Here is a 6000-nt window from a genome sequence, read left to right as displayed (position 1 = left end):
GTAGTCAAAGCCATGAACAGGGAGAGGACTGGAAACCTAATAGTTTTCAGGTGCTTCCCACTTAGGAACTCTACACATCTCCTTGATCAGCATGCTGACTGCAGGCAAACATTATTGCAGTGGACACGCATTTGGGATCACGTACCTCACCTCACACCCCTGCAAGCTGAGACATCCAAGCCCAGGGTTCCAGATTTTCCTACAAAAACATCAAAGAGTTTTGGAGCACAAGATGTAAATCTACTGTAATTACACCACTTTTCTTGGATCTAGCCCTCACTGTACTTACGGTCATGGATATTCAGCACAGAGTATATAGTATATTCAAAAACACTAACTCAGGAAACCTGCATTTCATTCCATGTTGTTTTCATGCATGCTGTTTAATCTTCAAAAACTCACTTTTTGTGCCATTTCCTTTTCCCTTCCTTCCCTTCACCAGTACTATAGATTCTAAAAGGTTTGAGGCAGACATTTTTTATTATCATGGTTTTATGGTGGCAAACATGCTACGCCTTGATTTCCACTGGGGACTGTAATGCTCATAGTATCTCTGGTGATGTTCAAGGCAACCAGAACTACAGCTTTAAAGAAGGGACAATTAATATTGCCTTAGTACCTTTCTGTATCCATCATGAATGTACCACGGCATACCCTGAGGGCCACTCTGGCCCTGTTCATGTCAGTGTGTACAGAAGCCTTTAAGCTTTTTATTCAGCCAGATGCACAGAAAATAGAGTAGCAGCTGGCTATAAGACATGTTGGAAAAGTGTTCTGTCACCAGAGCATTGCTGTACTCCAGTGGAGTACACACTATGCAACAGTCATGTAAAAAGGGCTGTGCATTCTCACATCAGCTTTTAGGACCCCAAGATATAGGACCTTGAAGGATGGTCTTAAAGCCATAAACCACTCCCAATGGATGCACTGAGCAGACATTCTTCACACACATCTGCATACGGCAGTATCTGCCAATTTCTTCTTTTTTTGGAAGTCTTTTTATATCTACTTTTAAATGGATAGAAAAAATGTGTATTTCAGTAGGCTACAGGTCATATATAGTCAACATTCAGGCACTACTTCACCAAGAAAATTACCTCCACCACATTCTCATCAGGGTTCAGTTCACCTTTGCAATATAATCAATAGCTATCAGTCAATAGTAATTTAAGCTATGTTGTAGAACTGACCCTGGTATTCAGTGCTTATAAAAGTAGGTCCCAAAACCACAATTCTGTGACACATCCCCTACACTTTTTTTGCCATAGCTTAGTCACAGGAATCAGGAGCTGAGGTTATTTCCCTTTTCTTAACTGATTGAATTGATAACAAGGAAATTAATAGTCATAGCAATCAGTGTGCATGTTTCTGCTTCAGAGTTTGTCTCCATATCCCTGCATTACCTAAGCAAAACAAAGTGAATATTGTCTCAGATATCAGCATTTCATACCCAACAAAAGCTTGCCATGGTTTTAAGTTAGTTTCACAAGCTTAATGTTGTATCAGCACACTCTTTTGTCTGTAAATATAATAGCCTTATTACTGACATGTTAGGAGGAGGGGGGGGGGGGGGGGACGCGGGGAACAACTTATTTTGGAAGCCTGCAATTAATCAGTTAAAGATATAGCTGCAAAGTCATAATTTATTGATGGTTGCACACAGGATACTGAAATGGTAGTATTAGCGAGTTGGTAGACTCATAGAGATTATATGTGTTCTATTCACAAGCACTAGACACATTTTGTCCCTGTAAGTGTCTGAATATAATTGCATCAAGTTATTTATTTAGCAATCCAAAACTTCCTTAAGAATAATATGAGGTGGTGGGATTAGCATAAAAGGTAAACATTTACAGTACACGGGAAAACATGCTCATTCTGTGTTGGAAGTTTTCTAAAGATCTTGTTTAAATTGGCAGATTAATTGCATGTTTGACTTAAAATGTTTAAAAAGGACAGACCAAACCTAAAAAAAGGAAGCACAACTGAACTATACTCACTGTTTAGGATTCTACTACTGAAGTAAATGTACTACTCTATCAGTTTGACTCCTAATTATATGTGATTCTACTACCACTAACTAACCACAAGATATTCCTTCTATGAAAAAGACTATAGTTTGCATATTACTGCACTTTATTCCACTTCACTTCTCTCTCCCTCCTCATTTCTTTACCATTTTGTTTCTATGTCATCAGAACATTAAAAGATTCCTAAAATTATGTTTAATTTTGAATATATTTAAGCCTAAGAATTCAATTTCCAACAGTATTTTGGCTGTCTATAAGTAATTTCCAGTGCACATTTTCTTTTCAGTAAAAGCACTTTTGTTAATTGGTTTAAATAAACTGAGTTTGTCTTAGGTACAATTTTATGAAGCCTATATAAATTTTGTTTCTGTAACTGGACATATTTACAGATACTTCTAGCTTCTGAGGAAAAGTATTCTAATGACTGTGATATACTCAATCTTGTAACTTTCTGGGGAAAAAGAAAAAAAAATCTCATCTGTAGTGTACATATTGGACAGAAAAAATGTTTGAGCATATGGGGGGCTTTTCTCACATGAAAATTGCACTGACCTGAACAATAGAGCACCTTTGGCTAAGGTTTCTGTCACAGAAGTCTGTATTGAAACTTTTATAATAGAGGTCCTGACTTAGTGCATCAATGTAATTAATCATCCAACTAAGTATTTGTATGTTTTGGCCCAAAAATGCGTGTTTCTACAGTTCTGGACTGTGATACCTAACTATTCCAGGTGGTGCTAGTAATCTAAGCTGTGTTCATGTACCTTCAATCATTAATATTTCTTCCAATGAATATATGAATGTACTGAATGGGACTAATTCACAGGAAGAAAAGATAAGAAGAAAAGAAGCTGAAATATGTTCCTAAGATAGAAGCAAGTTGTAAGAACCTTTACTTAGTATCTGCTTGACTTTCTACAAAGCCCATGAAACCATTACTTGTTATTTTCTTAAACTGAAGAGCAGCCCTTCTGAAGCACATGGCTGTTTCTTTTTGAGCTCTTAAATTTATAGAAGAATCAAGATGTGGTGAGTTTAGGTGTAACCAACTTGTATAAACTGAAACACTTCTTCCAAAAGAAGAAAAGACAGGAAGTCAACTAACAGTTCAAGATGGTAACTTTCAGAAAATCCTTCCTTCCTCTTCCATAAGAGTTCTTAAGAATAGAGGCAAGATTTCACCCAAAACAACTGAAATTGGTCCTTTGTGATGATGACAGTGTGTGAGAAATATTATAAATGAATGGAAGGTGACAGAGGTTTAGGAAGCCACATATTCTATGTGCCTGCCTTCAAACATATTTGTGAGGCCATTTATGACAGTGGAGTGACTTGCATCCTTAAAAATAGGCAAATTCTTAACCACTTTATAAACAGAGCCCTTAAGCCCGTAAGGAGTCCATTTGCATAATAAATAACCTTAGAGTCAAAGGTCATTTATGTGTACTGTAAAGTGCATAAGGAACAAAATTCTACCCGAAATACTGTGGCTTTTTTCCACTTTAAAACTGCTTGCTAGCAGGCAGGATCATCTGTAAGATTTGCAGATCTAGGGGGATCACAGATGAAAATGTATGTAAAAACATTTGGGTTTATGTCTGCTTAAGTATTAAAGCTGATGCACCAGTATAATATTGCACACTCAGCTACCTTTGCAACATACACATTTATTTGCTGGAACATAAAAATGCAGAGACAGTGTAACTTTGATTCTTAAGGCTGAGAAATATGTCAGGATACTGCACCATAAGTCAACAACAAGCTTCCCACTGATAATATTGGCAGTAGAATTTCACTCTTTTTCACTTGGAAGGACAGTTCTGTGTATCTGTAAAATGGGTATCATAATTATTGCCTGCCTCACCATATTGTTTGACTAAAAACTTTTGACTGAGTCCTGCAAATCCCCCCCTGTGCCCATATACCCACAACTCCAATCCTATTATTAAGGACTGAGTCCCTGAGGCAATGGTTGTGTTGACTTTCTGAGACCCTAAGAAATCACAGATGGGCATATTATTATCATTATCATTAAAACCAACAATTAAAGCCTCGTTACACAGTATATTCTAAATAATTTTTTGTGGTGCTTCATGCATCTGGCATACCTTATTTTTGTCTTAACATGTTAACCATTTGCTCAGCTTTTGAGTCATGAGTGCTCTAACTTTTCATGTCAGTGAAGTTCCACCAAGAAACACTGCCAATTACCTAACAGAGATTTGAGAGAAAGGAAGGACTATTCTGCTTATCTATTCTGACCTACTGTCATAATTCCTGCAATAAAACCAGTTTTTCCTTTCCAACACATACACAAATGTTGTCAAACCCAATAGTTTCAGTATCAACAGAGTAATATTTATAGCACAGCCTAGATAAAGAGGCAAGAGGTTGAAACAAATAAGGCTGACCCCAATTACTATTGAAAATCCAAGTATGCCAAAATATACACCCACCATAAAAACATTCTTATCTTGTCACACAGAGGTGGAAGATGGTTCATTGCAACATGTGGTGCCAGTATTACCGTTTCTAATGTCACACAGCAAATCAATTTCTAAATTAAAAACAAAAAAAGTAATTTCAGGTTTTAAAAAATCTGATAAGAGTTCTCCATCTGCCATGTTCCACAGTTGACAGCTGCTTCCTTTTGCATAGCTAAGATCAACCTGACCTTAGACAGTCAGCATGTGCAGGTTATATGGGCATTGTTGGACATATTAGTAGAAAAGTATTAAGGCTTGGCAGAATTTTTTGTTCTTTGCCTTCTGTCTTTTGCTCTGATTAATACCTATCCCTTTCTAAACTGTTCATGTCTGTCTCATATTCCTTCTCTGTGGTAGATGCCTTTTAAGAGTAGCCTGATTCAGCTGTAGTTGACCTTTTATGGAGCAGTGCTGACTCACATCAAGTTTTTATAGGCCTGCTAGTTTCTGCACATACGCAGAGCAAGGGTTCTCTTTGACCTACAGGAGTTACAGAGAGAGAGGGAGATTTTTGGGGAAGGAGGTTTGGGTGGGGGGGGGTACTTTCTTTTGGAAGAGCAAAGCTTTCTTACAAACAAACAAACAAAAGCATTTTATTTTTTAGGAAAAAGAAATCTTATGCAGATCCAAGAGTAAAAAAAAAAATTTAAAAATTAGATTTTTAAAGTGAATATAACATAACCATGTTTTGTTAAATATATTAAGACTGACAGCAGCCCTAACAGAAAAATATTTTTGTGAGAGAGATTGGAAGACTTTTGAGTGCCAAATTCTCGTCATCAGTGGCAGCATTTGATTTGTCACAGCCTCAGCGTCAAACACAAATACACATAGCAACTCCAAGACAGAAGATCTCTTCTTTCTGTTTTCCTGCCCTGTCACCATCTTCCCTGTCTTCCTTCCTTATTCTGCCATGCTCTTTCTTTTCTATCCTTTTCACCACCAGTTTCTTTCCTTCTTCCTTATTTTCTCAGTTTCCTATGGCACAGCATTCAATTCCTTAAACATTTCTCTCCCCTCTGTACCTCTGTGGTTCTACTTATTCCTTAACACATTTTAGCTTAGGCTTCTCCTACTCCTACCACCAGGTTCATCCATTTTTTACCTTTCCCCTAGCCTTCGATCTCTGTATGGCGTTCACTCCTTGCACACACACTTTGTCCTGCAACATGGCAAAAATGCATATGGTCTTCAGATCAGATCATATCTAGCCTTTTTCCAAGGCCCTCCATTCATTTTGGTTCTCTTGACAACAGTGGGAATGACACAGCCTCTTTACTGATTGCACTTGCAGTGCTGCCCAGAGTACATGTCATCAAGTACAGTCCTGGGGCTAGAACGCATTTACTGGTCTGCCTCCTTCTAAGAGATTTTATTTTCTTTCCAACCTCTCATGGAACCAATGAACTAGTACATAGCAGACAATCTACAGGCAAACTGGAAAATCGTTGTAAAGACATCAAATTTCCTCTAATCTGCACTTC

Source organism: Falco peregrinus, chromosome Z, assembly GCF_023634155.1.
Source record: "Falco peregrinus isolate bFalPer1 chromosome Z, bFalPer1.pri, whole genome shotgun sequence".
Classification (NCBI taxonomy): domain Eukaryota; kingdom Metazoa; phylum Chordata; class Aves; order Falconiformes; family Falconidae; genus Falco; species Falco peregrinus.
The sequence above is the reverse complement of the archived record's forward strand: the minus strand, read 5'-3'. Positions refer to the sequence as shown.